The following is a 17,042-nucleotide window of genomic DNA, read 5'->3' as shown; positions in this document are numbered from 1 at the left end:
TGTGGCAGTGAGCAGGATCTCAACCACCCTCCTCTCCCTCCCATTTCAATGGGAACTCTGCTTCCATTGATAAATTTGAGACAAATCTGCTCATCTTTATTTTGGAGGATCAGAAACCTTTCAGCACAAACGTGGTTACAATAATACCTTAATGCACTGCAAATGTATTGTCTCTCCTCCCACAGCAAAGCCTCAACTGCTTCATTACGGCAGAGAAGTATTAACTCCCTGGCAAGGTTTCCCATCTCATCTCATCTGGGAAACATGAGCCCAACCTCTGCTGCTCATAACGCTGATAAATGTTACAGATAAAAGCTCGAGGTTGTCACTCGGATCACTAATCACAGCCTGAACCCTTTGCAGGCAGGACTGCAGAGACTGTTGGCATCAGCCAGTACAGCATCAACCTGACTTTTCAACATTAACTCGGATCAATCATGAAATCAAAGAATCGTGGATTTGTCCAGGTTGGAAAAGCCAGCTGAATCCAGCTGTTTACCCAGCACTGCCAAGGCCACCACTAACCCATGTCCCCATTTAAAACTGCCTTTTAAATACCTCCAGGGATGCTGACTCCACCTCTGCCCTGAGCAGCCTGTGCCAGGGCCTGACCATCCTTTTGGTACACAAATTTTCCCTACTACCCAACCTGAACCTCCCCTGGCACAATGTGAGGCTGTTTCCTCTTGTCCTGTCACCCAGCAACTGGGGAATAAGTTGAACAACACACCTGCTGGCTCCAGACTGGCCAGTCCTGCCATTCTCACCTTCTGCCTCCCAGAGACAGGAGGTGGGAGCATCCCTACAGTCCCTGGGGCTCACACCCTTCCAGAAGAACTGCAGTGTACCCCAAGATGGGGTCACTGACCCCATTTCCAGAGATCATGAACCCCATTTCATCTTCTTGAGCCACAAAAGCATCCCATGAGTGTTACCCCTTCGGGATAAGACACGTTCTCCACCCACACCATCCAGGGAGGCAGCAGGAGGGATGAGGAACAAATCTTGATTTCCCAGGATGGATTTGGTGCTCTAACTCTGGAGCACATAATCCCTATTCCTGTCTCTGTCTTAGACTCTGGGAATAGCTCAGTTGTGGAGTGAATCCTTCAGTCCCTCTGTGCCTCAGTTTCTCATTTGTACATTAAGGGAGTATCTCTCGCCTCCCACCTGAAGTCTGTTTAAATCCTACACCAGAAGCTTCTTGCTGTGCTCACACTTGCAGAAAATAAGACACTGAAATTTGGAAGAGGGAGGAAAATCCAGTGCTGTCTAAACCCTTGGTTTGCTCAGCCCTCAGCACAGGTGAAGAGCATCACTGGGAGCTCTGTAGGGATAACTGCTGCCTCTTTAACAGGACATTTGGGTTAGGGTTAGGGTTAGCAGGCACAGCAGGATTCAAACACCCTGGGAGTCTCTCTGACTCCTGCAGCCCAGTTGCTGAAGGCAGAACATCTTCAGAGAACAGTCATTGCTGCAAATAGAGGGGGGAAATGAAAATTGAAACTGATAACCCAAAATAACTGAGCATGGACAAGAGCTATTTTTCGTGGGTTTTTTTCCTCACAAAGCTGTGGATTGAGCAAGAGCATTTCTTGGCCTGCAAGGAACAAGTTTTGTGGGCAAAAAAGATCAGCCAAGCGACTCCCTTAGCTTTAACAGAGCTAAATTCCATCCAGCCTGTGGGGATCTGTGGGTTACGACTCGGGATAGAGTCAGACCTATTTTAATATCCTAAAAACGTGATTAACTGGGTGGCATTATGATGGCTAAACAATGTTAATGCCAATTCAGCTGTAATGGGGATCATATTCCAAGGCCTCCACAATGACAGCAAATGATACCTCCAGACTGTCCTCCACAGCTCCTGTTGCAGGGCATTATTTGATCATTAAGATCTAAGATTACATTAACAAAGCAATTTAACCACAAATCCTGGGGAAAGGCAGGGCAGCATTGCGTTGTCCACAGGAGTGGAAGATGACCTGAGCTTCTGTGAGGGGAGGAGGAAAACCAGGGAACATGTCAGGGATTAGGGGTGAAGCTGGGAGAGCATCGGTGTTAATCCAGATGCAGCCTCAGTGTGAAGATGTGAAAACCCCAATTTCTGGCAGCAAAAAGCCTGGTGTGGGCTAGGGGGGACTGTTTGGCCCCTGAATACTTTATTCACTTCTGGTTGTGGTTGGTGACAGTCACTTTGTGAGGTGGCACAAACCTACACAACCTCCCTGAGCCGAGCAAGTCAAAATGACATCCTCTGGCAGGGAAAACTCTTGGAATCCCTTACAACCAAACCCAGCAACTTTACCTGTCTAAGTGAATGTGCTCAAAGCAGTTTGCCCTAAAATATGGGCTCTGACTCTTCACAACAGTATTTTAAGCTGAATTTTCAGAGGATGCCTAAGATACCCAGTGTGAATTGGTGCTTAACTCCAGCTGCACTAACAACCCTGTTTTTAAGAAAATTGGTTTTGCTTTCCATAGAAACACCAGAGAATCTGTAAGTCACTGCTGTGCCACAAAGCATCCCTTGTGCAGGCTCAAGTGTTTATTTTTAAAACGTGCCCTCTTCACCTTTCTCCACTCTTTAGCCAGTTATATCCAGACAAATAAATTGGATCAGAGAAATGAAGGAATTTTTCCTATGTTGGGCAGCTGGGATGGAACCAGTCTTGACCCTCCTCTGCCCAGCACCAGGCCCCAGAGCCTCCCAGGAACTGGATCCACGAGAGCTGGGCAAGGAGGAGATGGATGGAGGGCACTGAGCTGTCTCACCCGAGCATGAGATCCCTGTGACAGCCCCTGGGTCAGCTGACAAACTGCCAAGGACTTTCAAACTGTGTTTTTTTCTCTTGGATTTTTCCACCTTTCCCCAATCCTCCTGATTTTTATTGTGGCTTTTCGTTTGCTCGTTCAGTGAGCATCGTGTCAGAGAGGAGGGAAATGGAACCGGAGGTTGCAGGAGTTTGACTGACACAGCCCAGGGGAAGATAATGAGGGCTGAGGCACTGCCATCTGCTGTGTTCAAGGGGGACATGGTGTCTGTCAGTCACATGTCCAGGGTGTTGATGGGGAAGAGCCACCATTTACAGAATCATGGAGTGGTTTGGGTTGGAAAGGACCTTAAAGCTCATCTTGTCCCACCCCCTGCCGTGGGCAGGGACACCTTCCACTAGCCCAGGTTGCTCCAAGCCCCGTCCAACCTGGCCTTGGACACTTCCAGGGGTGGGGCAGCCACAGCTTCTCTGGGCAACATGTGCATTGATAGAGCTTGGGGACAAACCAGCCCTTGGAGGGCAAGACTTGTCCCCCAGAGCATCCCAGTCCCTTAAGGACTGGCAGGATTGGAGGAGCCCAACCCAGCTCTGGGTAGCCCCAGTCCTCATGTAACTATGGTAACCCACAAAACCAAACTGAGGGAACTCTCCAGCTTCCACCAAAATCACTCAACAGCTTTTGTGCTATGTGAAACTGCTGGTGGTTAAAACAGGGAACATGCAGAGGAACACAGAAAGGAGAGAAAATCCCCTCTTTTAGTTCATCTTTATGCCTTCTAACAAACACAGGAGCAAACTCACTGTGGGAGAATTATCCTGAAGCCACCAAACTTCCATTAGAGTTTGATAGTCTTGGAATGAAACAGGGTGACTCTGCCTGGCTGAAATGAGAGAGCCAAGACACAGAGACCAGGATGCTCCAGAGGGCTGGGCCCCCAGTGACACCATCCTCAGGCTTTTGGCCTCAGAGGAAATGACAAAATAGCAAATTAAAACTTGCACAGGTCACCAGGCAAAACACATTAGTGCCGCCCCAGCTTCCTGGCCTCAGTTAATCAGTTCACATGAGGCAGTGCTTTGAGAGCAAAAAAACCTCACCCTGCATTGTGGTAATATTCATCATCCACTTCCCAGCTGGAAATCCAGGGGAAACTCTTTTCTGCCTCAAGGCTCTTCTTTCTTTCCTCCCTATCCTCACCTGAACCCCGGATCACCAGTGCTGGTTTGGTTTGCTGCACAAATCCCTCTCTCAGGTTGTTGGGGGCGGTCATTTTGTGCAGAGGAGATGAATTTGTTTGCAAACACAGCCCGGGAGTTCTTTTGGCTTTTTATGTAACATCTGGACGCTGGTAGAGCTGCATTTACCTGTAACATCTGGACACTGATAGAGTTGCATTTAGCTGTAACATCTGGATGCTGAAAGGTCTGCAGAGCCTGCAGGTAAAGCTGAAGCTCCCTAAAGCTTCCCAGCCGTTGGGCAAAGGCTTCATTTCGAGCTGGGAAACCCAAACCAGCAAAAATTCAGAGCAAAGGAATTTGTCTGCAGAGAGCTCAAAGATCCAAGCTCTGCAGCTCAACCCTGTGATTTATGTTTAATCAGATTTCCTGCTTTTTAGCTTCAACGGTTCTGAGGGATCCCCCTGAAACCCGCTCAGAAATCCCCCACGTGCTGTTTGCAAGGAGGGATGGGCCAAAAACGACAGATAAGTGGCTTTTTGTCTTCCTAAGCGCTCTCATCAGGACCAGAGGTGTGAGGGGTGATGGTCCTGCCAGGAGGTCACCCATGGGTGCCACAGGTCAGGCTCACTTTGCTGACCCACGTTCTTTTTGCCAAGCGGTAACAAATTAATTCTGCCCGCAATTATCACAAGATTTGCTCAAATGACTTTTCTTGCACAACCCCCAAAGCCACCACGTTCCTCTTTTCCATTTCTCTAAGCTCCAAATGGCAACATAACCAATTTGGGGGTGTTCTCTTAGGGGAAAGAGGGGGATTTCTGACCCCTGCCTTTTGTTTTTTTGTTTAATGCACTAGGAAAAGCATGTCGTGGCTCAGCCTGGGGACACCGGGAAGGCTGATCTGCTCTGTCACCTGCGACAGTAACCCCAGCAACAGCTCTGCTGGCAGCAGAGGCAGGAGAGGATGCTGACTCACTGCCTGCTTCGCTTTTGCAGCTCACCCTTCAGAAAAAGAAGAGTCTTACCATTCCTTTCCTTCAGCCCCTGCTCTTAAAAAGGTAATTAAGAAGCCTTAATTATAAATGAGCACGTGAAAAAAAAAAAAATCAGCAGTGGCTATTAAAGAAAAGTTTCACTCCACCAAGGAATTCATTCTGGTTCCAAAGGCCCACCATGAATTCACTGAAGTCATTGCAAACAGAAATGACTCTGAGATGGAAGGGTTTGGTGCAAATATATATCACTGCATTATTAAAACCTGGAGATGGCAAGAAAGGGAAGGAAAGTTGAGAAGACCTTCTCAAAAGGGGAACTCTCCCCAAAAGTCCCTTCTCCCCTTTGACCTTATTTCTGTTTGCCACTTACTTTCCTTTTTAATGCAAATCTGGTGTTTTCTTTGCTGCTTTCTTCCTCTTCTTCTCTTGGGGAAGCACAAAATGAGATGCAGAACAGCCTAGAGAGAGGAAATCACTTGACTTTGCCTTTTTCTCACAGCTTTTCCTTACAGTAAAGTCATTTTGACTGTTGAGTGGTGGGTACAGAGTCGAGAAAGAGGGTGGAGATGCCGGTGGGAGCAGGACCAGGGGTGGTTTTCAACATCCTGGGAAGGGAGAGGAGATGTCATGGAATTCCTCACCAGGACATGTTCTGCAGCTTTCCCCTCGGCATCAAAGTTTTGTGACACCCTCCTAATAAACAATGACTTTGGCAATGCTTTATTAATTGCCAGGACTTATTTCTGCTTTTGATTCCTCCATTTGGCCCATCATGAGGAGTGTGCAGGTATCCCCCACACACGGTAACACTGCTCTTGCCAGATGTCATCACGTCTGGGCTGGGTTCCCTCTCTGCTGCCCCCAACTCCTGTCACTCAGCAGTGATGGAAAAGCCTCACTTTTCACTCAAATGGTGAATTTCCAGCCCTCCTGCAGCACAGAGACAGAGAAAACCCTGCACAAGATAATATCATTGCTATCTTCTAAAAAATCTCATGAGGTGCCTGAAGATGTCAGGGAGGGGGAAAAGCAGAGTTGTGACTCATGGCTGGGAAATGCACGAGGGTGGCAGAGCCTGTCAGAGGAAAATCAACCCCCAAAAAGCACTCCTTGCTCAACAGTTGGCATGAGCCAAAATTCAGCAGGGAAATCCTGCTAAATCCTCCAGTTTCTGCAACACACACGAGCACGTTCAGCACTGCAGGTGCACAGTGATGCCAGAGCCCAGGGGAGGTGGATAATGTGGATCTGGGGACATGACGGATGCTGAAGAAGCTCTGCTGGCCATATAGACCCTACACACACCCTACACACACCGTTCTTCCCAATCCACCCCCCTTTCAGGTGACAACCATCACTCATGGACCTCCCCAGGAACCTCTGTGACTTAAGGTCAAGTCCCTCCATTCCCAGCAAGAATCCTCTATGTCATCACAGAGTGACAGAATCATTTAGGTTGGAAAAGACCTCCAGGATCACTGAGTCCAACCTGTGACTGATCCTCACCTTGTCATCCAGCCCAGAGCACTGAGTTCCATGTCCAGCCTTTCCTTAAACACCTCCAGGGATGGGGACTCCACCACCTCCCTGGGCAGACCCTTCCAAAGCCCTTTCCATGAAGGAATTCCTCCTGATGTCCAACCCGAGCCTTCCCTGGCAATCCAACCCTGGCAGCCTCCCTTGAGGCTGTGTCCTTTCACCTTGTCACTTATTGCCTGGGTGAAAACCCGACCCCAAACTTGCTGCAAACTAATTTCTGCTAGAGAAATCATCTCCTTTCAGGTGGAGATGCCTCCAGCAGTTCCTGTCTCCTTCTCCTGGCCCTGGTGTGGGGAATGAGGGAGAAAATGTGTTTTTTACCCCATGCCCCCTCTGCAACAGTGTGCCAGGCTGTACCTGCCTGTGCCCATCATCTGCTGCCTGCCCTTCACGGGAGCTTTTAATAGCTCTGTTATGGCAGCAAAGAGGGTGAGAAGCATCTCTGTGAGCTGAATTGAAATGCTTTTTAATGAGGATGATTCACGGTAGCTCCCAGCCCTGGTGTCAGCCGTGGCACCAGTGACATTTCGTCACGAGGGAGCTGGGAAGAAAAGCTTCTGGCTACTGGAATCTGCAGCGTGGAGGAGAGAGGGAGGTTTGGACCTGAGGCTGATCTTTGCTCATCTGGATCCAAAGTGAAGAGGCGAAAGGAGGGTTTGAGCTCCAAAGTTTGCAGGATTGCCCCCAGATGTGATGTGAGCAATAATGCAATCACCTCCTCCTCCCATCGGACTCAAGGACAGCTATAAAACTACAGGAGGGGGTCCTGGACCTGTATTTTGGAGGCTGCTTCAACATTTAAAGATACCTGGACTGCAAATGGGGCCAGGGAAAAGCCAGGAGGCTCAATCCACTTTGCCCAGAGAAGCTGTGGCTGCCCCATCCCTGGAAGGGTCCAAGGCCAAGTTGGACAGGGCTTGGAGCAACCTGGGCTAGTGGAAGGTGTCCCTGCCCATGGCAGGGGGTGGGATGAGATGGCCTTTAAGGTCCCTTCCAAACCATTCTGAGATTCCATGATTCCATGATCCAGTGCCCACATCTGGGTCTGGGTTATCCCATCATTCATGAGTCCATAAAATAGATTCATTCCTTGGTCCAGGAAACCATTCCTTGGTCCATGACACAGATGAAATTGGGACTATTTTGCAAGGTGATGCAGAAAATTTGGGAGGAAAAAAGACCAACCCACATGTTCCCTCCTCCCTGTCCCAGAGGCTCTGCAAAGCCCTGTGGTGCCTCAATCTCCCCATCTGTAAAACAGGGTGCAGGTATCGGCCTTGCTTCACAGAACACCCTGAAATCGAGGAAAGGTGTGATTAGGGGTGGCAATTATAATTATTCGCATCCTCTAATTGCACTTCAGGGCTGTGTCTGGATTCTCACATTTGTTAGAAAGAGATAAAAGCTTTTTTTTTGCTGATGGTGTGAAGACTTTCCATCTCTCTTTGATGTGCTGTCGTTAATAGCTCCTTCATTTGATTAATTCTCAGTCCTGCCGTCGGTCTTTAGGAGCTGCCACACAGACTTTGTGAATGGATTGGAGGAGATGGAGCAGAGATTCCCCCTGAAAGCTGCTCCAATTCTCATTAATACAAATCCCTGCAGGGTGAACTCCCAGCCCGGAGCTCATGCGTGAAAACAGCAATGTTTATAATAATAATAAATAACAGGGCAGGCTCTAGAAACCGTGAAATGCCTCTGTGTGTGTGTGGATGTGTGAGGGAAGGTCCCAAAACACATGTGACAGCAATAAGTGAGGCTTTTTTCAGAGCAGGAGTGCTTGGAATAATTGAATCTCTGCCTCGTTACATACCGTCCAATTTAGACCCTCATTATGCATTTGGCAAGTACTTGGCATAACAAATCAATTTGAAATGGCACATGAGACCCAAGTAATTCAAAATGAAACTCCAAATCAAGATTACAAGGCAAGACTAAACCTCCTCAGCTCAAATTATTGGGACGGAGAGGAAGCCCGTGATGAAGATGAGTGGAATAGGCTGGAGGAAGCCTCTGCCACCACCTTCCATGTAGCCTTAGATCAGGAATTTTAATCTCTTGAGGTCTGGACCCTCATACTGGGATTTCACGTGTGTTATTTCTACTTCAGAGAGTATTTCATTCTCCTTTTCCCAGTGAGGGGACACGGTCTGGTCTGTGGTCACTGCTGGGTGTTTCTGGCTCAATCATGTGTTCATCTCACTTTCTGCTCAAGAAATAGCCCCAAATCTACCCAGTTCTTCTCCTGAATTTACCTCCATAAAAACCCCTTTGCCACCACGGCATCCCTCTCTGCTGATCCCAGATACTTCCCCAAATACCTCCCAAAGATCACAGTTCCTGGGCTTCACACAGCAAGATGTGGGAAGAGGCATCGAGAGGTACCCACAACAGGACTGGGGTGGAAACAAAACATGGAAATCCAGAAAGGCTTCATGAACATCCCAACACAGTCCTGTGTCACAAATCCAGCAAACTGGACGTGGATGTTGTCCAAGAGGCTTTGAGCAAGGTAGAACGTGGCACAAGTTGAGCTCAAGTCCAGCTTTACTTACCCAAAGCAGCTGAGGAAAGTACCAGCATGTTCTCAGAGCATCTGTCTGACCAGGCTTTACCTCTATGCATTTTAGGAATTATCCAGCTGGGATTAAAAATGCCTTCCTCATCTTCTTATTTAAATATAGGTTTTCAGGCTAGCACAAAAAAGAAAAATAAAAAAAAAAAGAAAGAAAAGAAAAGAAAAGAAAAGAAAAGAAAAGAAAAGAAAAGAAAAGAAAAGAAAAGAAAAGAAAAGAAAAGAAAAGAAAAGAAAAGAAAAGAAAAGAAAAGAAAAGAAAAGAAAAGAAAAAAGAGAAAGACAAAGCTTTGCTCAACTAGAGCTGAATAATTAGGGATGGGTAATAGGATGGACTGTGGGGAAGCTCAGAAGATACTCTTGCCAGGATGAAGACTCTGGCTTATAAAACCTACAGGACAGTTCAGCTGTGGTTTCTGGGACACTGCTGGCTCAAGTTTACAGCCTCTTTGTCTTCTGAGTCCCCAAACATGGGTAACAGATGAGTCTCCAGGGATTCTGCTGGGATGGGACCACCCATTTCCTCCTGACCTTTGAAGAGATCCCAAATAAACAGAATCCCAGAATCCCAGACTGGTTTGGGTTGGAAGGGACCTTAAAGCTCATCTTGTTCTACTCCCTGCCATGGGCAGGGACACCTTGCACTAGCCCAGGTTGCTCCAAGCCCCATCCAACCTGGCCTTGAAATACACACCAAAACCAACCTGACCTTCTCTGGCACTGCTTGAGGCCGTTCCCTCTCCTCCTGTCCCTTGTTCCCTGGGAGCAGAGCCCGACCCCCCCAGCTCCCCCCTCCTGTCAGGGGGTTGGAGAGAGAAAGAAGGTTCCCCCTGAATCTCCTTTTCTCCAGGCTGAGCCCCCCAGCTCCCTCAGTTCTCCTGCTCCTCCAGACCCTTCCCCAGCTCTGTTCCCTTCCCAGGACACATTCCAGTCCCTCAATGCCTTTCTTGTCAGCAGGGGCCCAAAACTGACCCCAGGATTTGAGGTGTGACCCCACCAGTGCCCAGCACAGGGAACAGACACTGCCCTGCTCCTGCTGGACACACCATGGCTGGGACAATCCAGGTGCCATTGGCCCCTTGCCCACCTGAGCACACTGTGCTCACAGTCAGCTGCTGGCACCAGCACCCTCAGGTCCTTTCCCAGCGTTCCAGCCCCTCTCCCCCAGCCTGGAGCAATTCCTCGGGTTGTTGTGACCATTTTTGAAGCTGCACCCAGACACTGCTTTCCCAGGACCTGAAGAGATGGATCCTCTGGTTTCAGGGCTGGTTTCAGGGCCATGATGCCAACACTGGTTGAAAGCCAAGCCCAGGCAGTGCAGGTTTGGTGCTTCTGTGACTTCAGCCCTGAGTCACCCAGAAGGAGAGCAGGTTTATAGGTTGTCACATAACCTCCTCCTGCCATCCCACAGCTATGTAGGACACACAGCCTCTGGAGAGGCTCCAGTGCTGATAAAGCATTCTGGACTCATTGAGGGTTGGGCTGCAACGTGCTCCTTGGCAGATGGATTATCTGGGCCAAATCCTGCACTTAGGGAGACCCAACACACCTCTCCATGACTTCATTAAGCCTCTTGATTTTGCTGAGCCACACAGGCAGCAAGACCGGGGGGTCTGTGTGCACTGGAACAGATTCCCATGTGCCCCATGTGTCCCAGAAAAGCTGTCCTGGCACAGAGACACAGGACCTGGCAAGAGTAAGGCAGAGGGGATGCAGCCAGCACTGTGAAGATGTCCCACTCAGTGTGATAAGAAGCTTGGGGCCACTCCAGGCACTGGGAAAGGCAGAAGGAAAAAGATGGATGGTGGCAGGGTGTTCACTCCCAGTGTGTGAGTTTGAGATTTTTAAGTTAAAGGATTAAATCAAGGCAGATTTCAGTTTGTGGTGCTGAGCATTTACCCTGAATCCTCCCCAAATCTCAGATCTTGAGAGAAACCAAGTCCCAGCTGCACATGTTCAGCCTATAAGTGCAAATGAAGTGCAAAGGATTAGAAACCCTTTTCTAAGGAAGCAGAGAATCATTAAGTTTGGAAAAGACCCATGAGCATCGAGTCCAACTGCTAAAGGAGAACCTCCCCTTCCACTGCCCCCCCCAGCTGCAAGAACTGATGTTCTTTCCCTTGCTGGGGAAAGGAACTGACCTTATTTCCAGCTGCCCCTCCTCCAGAGCAAGGAGGGAAGGTGACACAGTTTGGAGATCCAGCTGTGGCACGAGCTGGTGCCTTGGGCATCATCAGAGCCTCCAGCGAAATGCTCTGAACTAGGAGGGGTGGCATTTTTGGCACCTACTGTGCTCTGCAATGAGCTTCTCTAAAAAGCTGATTTGCTATGAAAGCACCCAAAAAGATCTTAATGCTACTGAAAATTCCTGCCCCTGTTAGAAGGATCCTCTAAAACCACAACAGCCTGAACTCAGCTATTTCTTGGGAAATGTCCCCCAAACTGTGACCCCAAAAGCTCAGATTAAATCCATTCTTGTTTGACAAAGACAGTGATATGGGGCTTCTCCATATCTGGCTGGATGTTAGAACAACACAGATTTACAGGTGAGCAGGAAGGTTTCCCTATGCGTTAACATAAAACAACATCTTTTCCTGTAATTCCCACGTCAAGCCTGGCTTGCAGCAGAGCTGGAGGAGACCTTCAGTGTTACACCTCATCTCAGTGTGAAATTTCCATCACTTTTTCCATTCTCTCTTTATTCCACGGCTGAGTTTATTTCACTACATCCTCCAGACACTCCTGTAAAGAGAGACAGCCTTTGAACCACAAATTTTAGGGCTTCAGCTCCAAATGTTATGGAAATGGAGCCAAAATATTAAAGGAGAGGTGAGGAGGAGCATCTCCCTGCCAAGTATTTTAACACTTGAGCCCTTAGCTCAGCTTTGTATTAATTCTTTTTGAGATGCAGTGTTTGATTCAAGAATGCAATTTTGCTTGAGAAGAAAACTTTTTCTCCACAAGCCAAGGAGGGAGATCACACCAATGTGACACCATCCTGGAGTGAACACAGCCATCAATCTTGATCATCTGAGATGAGAACTTTGTCTCTTATCCTCTTTTAACGCCAGCTGGGTCCAGGTGGCACAAAGACAGAAAAAAGCTGCTGATTTAATTTCTATTTGTCTCTTTCAGTTTTGTTGGATGCTGAGCCTGTTACTTTGGATACATCCCATGAAGCTGCTGCTGCTCTTCTCGGGAAGGGTTTCTGTGTGTTATCCAAGCAGACCAAGCCCAGCAGTGACCAAATCCTTCCTGGTTCTTGCATTAATCCCCCACTCTCCCTATTTTACCTATTAATCTCCATGTTGCTCTGTTTATACTGCTCTGCTGACCTCCAGTTAGACAGGCTCTCCTGCTCTCCCTGTCTAGGAAAACCAGGGGTCAGGCTTGGGAATTTTTCAGTCACGCAGGTGATGTGTTAAAAAATCCTGGTTTCACATTCACAGTCTCATCTGTTCCTTCCTTTTGTTCCTCTTTTTGGAGACTGGCAGTTGTGTGAACTGTGGGGTTTGGGGGCAAAACTCCCGGAGCTGCTCCCAGTCCCACTGGCAAAGGTGGGAACACAGGAGTCATGCCGGGGGTGAAGAGCTGAGTATCCCCTGCATGACCTTCCTGCTCCTCATGTGGTTTGGACTGACCCAATGATAAATAGATGAGGACAAAATTTGTAGCCATTGCTGAGTGGATGGGAAAGATCAGTTCTGAGGATCAAGGCTGACTTCTGTGGTTCCCTGGAGCTCAGCTGAGCAGAACAAGTTCATCCAGAAAACCTGCTGCTCTCAATTATTGGTTCTGCTTTAATACAAATGCTACAGGACCCAGCTCTCTGTCTCCCTGGGCAGGGATCCTGTCCTTGGGGAAGTTGTGAGGACACACAGCACTCTGTTCCCTTCACCTGCATGTTCAGACACCCACACACCATCCCCATCTCCTCCAAGGGAACATCCAGAGCCCTAACACTGCTCAACTCCTGCTCGTGTCCTGGAGGGGGTGACAAGCATGGAGATATTTTCCATAATGCAGAAAACCCCCCAGACACCTTCAGTTGCCAACCAGGCTGTTACAGAGCTGCATGTGTGTATTAAAATCAGATGCAAATCTCTCCGCTGCAGGAATATTTGACTGATAAAACCTTTTGTTCCTTCACAGGCATAATTGCAATTTGAGGAATGCTCTCCTCTAAGAGAAATGTGTATTTAACCTCCATGTTATCTAGAGCTGGTTAAACTCCTTGTGTTCATCTGCAGCACCTGATAGGGAGACGCTGAATGAAGGTGATATAATCTCTCATTTCTCATCAGTAACCCCACGACCAGACAGCTTATATTCCATTGTCCAAGCACCAGCTGCATCCTCCTGAGCCCTAACAGCTCACTTTTCTTTCTATTCAAATCCTGTCATTTCCACCAACATCATTAATGACAAGATTTAGGACAAAATGCTTTGCACCTTGGGGTTTTTATTCGTTTTATAGTCGCAGCTGGGAGAAAGAGGTTTGTTTTTCGCTTTGCAAAGGAAGCTGCTTGGAGAATGACAAGCTTTTGTTCTTTCTAGGGAGCTGAGAGAATTGGCACTTCCAGAATTCAAATCCTTAGGAGGCCATTCAGAGTCAGGGCTGTTAAGAAAATTGATTAGAAATTCCATTAAGCAACTTGAATGAACTGGAGCTGGCACCGTTGATTACCAGCCCTGCCTCCCTCAAAGTGACGTTCCCAAAAGCCTGATCCAGACTCTTTTTTTTTTAAAGAAAAACCCTTTCTGCAAAGTTCAGCAACACAGCTGCAGATCCCTGACACAGAAACCCAGGGCCAAGCCTCAGACCTCGTCCCTGCATCTCTGATATATCTGTGACAGGCAGTGTCAGGCTGTGGCAGAGCCTCCACCCAAAGCCAACCATCCCTTCCCAGATTAACAAAATATCCTGCAAACTCTCTGCAAAATGAGGGATACAGCAGGGCAGCAAACAAGCAAACCCACGTCCCACAGTGAGTGTGGCACCAGGATGGAGATGAGAACTAAACAGCACAAACTGACTTCCCAGGCCCCTGCCATGGACCCCACACCAGGGAGATGTTGTTCTGGTCCTGCTGACCCCGTGATGTGCCCATAAGTGCTGGAGAGCTTTCCTGGAGATGAAAGCATCACCTCCATGAGTCCCTGAGACACCTCTGGGGCTTTCATCAGTCCTGCAAGCAACGGGACAACCTCTTCTTCTGTGGGTGATGTTGGCAACCCCCACCAGAAGAGTGTCTCAGTTTAATGAGACTGAAGTGTTCTGCTAAGGAGGATGAGTTATGGAGACCAAACTCCTCTCTCTCAGCAACTGTAAATCCGAAATTAAGAGACTCCAATCAAGGAAGTATGGAGAAAGAAAAAAATAACAGCCCTTTATTAAAGGATATATGCGTAACTCATGCTGTCTGTGGCCGGCTGTGGCTGGGACTCCCCCCCCTTCGTCAATGAGCACAAACCGCTGCCAAAAACACAGGAGTGGAGGAGGGAAAAGTGCGACCCCTTCCCCAAAAAGTTCCTCTGCAGGTGGGCTAAACCTCTGTGATGAAATCCAAACAGGTCTGGGCTGGGGGCAGAGCAGGGCACAGGGAAGCCGAGGCCAGAAAACAGCCAAATGACCAGGCCCAGAGCAAAATGGCCTCGGAGCTTTGGCAACACCCACACCTCGCCTGAGTTAAGGCAAAAGTGAAGTCTCCCCTCTGAGGAGCAAAGAAAAAAACCGTTCCCAGGAGGGCCATCAGCCTGGAATGCAGTTCTTTGAGCCATCTCTTTAATGTATGGGAATCACCCCTTTCCCCTCCCTCGTTCAGCATCTTTCTTCTACAGTGAGACAGTAAACCTGTGAAAAAGAGTCTCCACCCTTACTCAACACCAAAAGCCCCACCAGGCTCTGCTCCTTCCTGCGTCATATCTTGCCTTCATACCTATCAGAAGACCACTTTTTTTTCCAAAAAATTTGAAAGTGCTAAACTTGCTGCAGAGATGGGAAACCAAGGCACAGGTTTCCTCCAGCAGTCTCACGTCTGGAACTACAAGAAGATTTCTCACATCTGACCTCAACCACTAACCCATGGGGCAGTCTCATCCCTGCAAGCCACCCCCAGATGCTGAGGGAGATGAAGAGCAGCTCACTTGAGTTGCCTCAGCACGGGGATGGCTGAATTCTCTTTGTTACTGTTACACATCCCACAGCAGGATCTGCTCCCAACCCAAGGGCCAGGCAAACATCCTCTCCCCAGGTGAGATCTGCTGAGGGATGTGTGAGCTCTATTTTAAGGTGCTGCTGTGTGACTGCTGGAGAAGTGTTTCTCTGTTTTTCCAGATCTTCAGCCGTGTGAACACAGTGTTGGGGAGAAGGTGGAGTCAGTCACCTCACTGGAGCAGTCACGTGTTCAGCTCTGTAATGGGATTAGTGCTCACATCTCTGAGCTGAGTCACCATGGACACGAGAGCAATCAGCCTTCCCTTCCCATCCATCCTATCCCTCCCATCCCACCCTGCCTCTTCCTTTCCCATCCCTTCCATTCCATCCCATTCCTTCCATTCTGTCCCATTCCTTCCATTCCATACTAACCCTTCCATCCGACCCCACTGCATTCTATCCCTTCCATCACATTCCTTCCCATCCCATCCCACCCCACCCCACCCCTTCCATCCCATCCTAACCCTTCCATCCCACCCCTTCCAGTCTATCCCTTCCATCCTACCTCTTCCCCTCCTATCCCTCCCCATCACATCCCTTCCATCCCACCCCACTGCATTCTATCCCTTCCATCGCATCTGACCCCACCCCACCCCTTCCATCCCATCCCACCCCTTCCAGTCTATCCCTTCCATCCTACCCCTTCCCATCCCATCCCACCCCATCCCATCCCTTCCCATCCCATCCCTTCCATCCCATCCCTTCCATTCCATCCTAACCCTTCCATCCCACCCCTTCCAGTCTATCCCTTCCATCCTACTCCTTCCCACCCCATCCCACCCATCACACCCCTTCCATCTTATCCCTTCCATTCCATCTTAACCCTTCCATCCTATCCCATCTCTTCCCTTCCAATCTTTCCTATGCCTTCCTTTCCAATCCCATCCTATCCCACCCCATCCCATTCCTCCAAGGATGTGGAGCAGAGCTTGGGATGGGAGAGCCAATGACATCTCAGGGGTAAGAGAATTGAATCCCCAGTACCACACAAACATCCCTCCTCCATCCATGTCCTGGGTGCATGGTAACAGCATCTCCCTCAACTCCCATGTGCCCACCTGGAGACCACCACCCAAACCCAAATGCCAGGTTGGAGCAGATCCTGGTGCCCAGATCAGACATGACAGCTCCCACCCCCATTCCAGCCACTCGGTTTTCCCACCCACCCTGCCAACTTCCACACCAAAACACGGATCTGAATTCGTGGAGGGGAATGACGTGAGCCTCACCAGCCCCACCGTGAAGAGACACATTGTGCTGAACTCCCTCCTGGCTGGGAGATATTTTTCTCCTGGCATTTGGGAGGGTTATTAATACAGAGGAAAATTAAACAGAAAATAAACCGTCAGTGCTGGACCAGCAGCACATGTTGCTCCAGGAAACTTCAAAATCCCGTCCACGGGGATTTCAGCCCAGCAGTGGCTGACACTGCTCTGTTAAATGGGGTTGTATTTATTTTTAATAAGAATTCTTCTATTACATCTGCAGTGATTGGCGGTTGCAGAGAGAGGAAAGTAAAAAAAAAAAGAGATGTTTAACCTGGAAAGGCAGGCAGGCAAATCCACTGTTTTCCTAATCCTTGTCAAAATAATCCTAAAAACAAGGAAAAGCTTGTCTTCCCAGCAGTGAGGGATCCACCAGTGCTTTGGCTCAGTACAGCAGTGGAGAAAACTCCACACACTGACCTGCCTTTGATAACGTGGAAAAACCACATTTATGGTATTAGCTCAGCTAATCCCTCATAAATGCAGTTTTGTTGC

Source organism: Chiroxiphia lanceolata, chromosome 25 (assembly GCF_009829145.1).
Source record: "Chiroxiphia lanceolata isolate bChiLan1 chromosome 25, bChiLan1.pri, whole genome shotgun sequence".
Classification (NCBI taxonomy): Eukaryota; Metazoa; Chordata; class Aves; order Passeriformes; family Pipridae; genus Chiroxiphia; species Chiroxiphia lanceolata.
The sequence above is the reverse complement of the archived record's forward strand: the minus strand, read 5'-3'. Positions refer to the sequence as shown.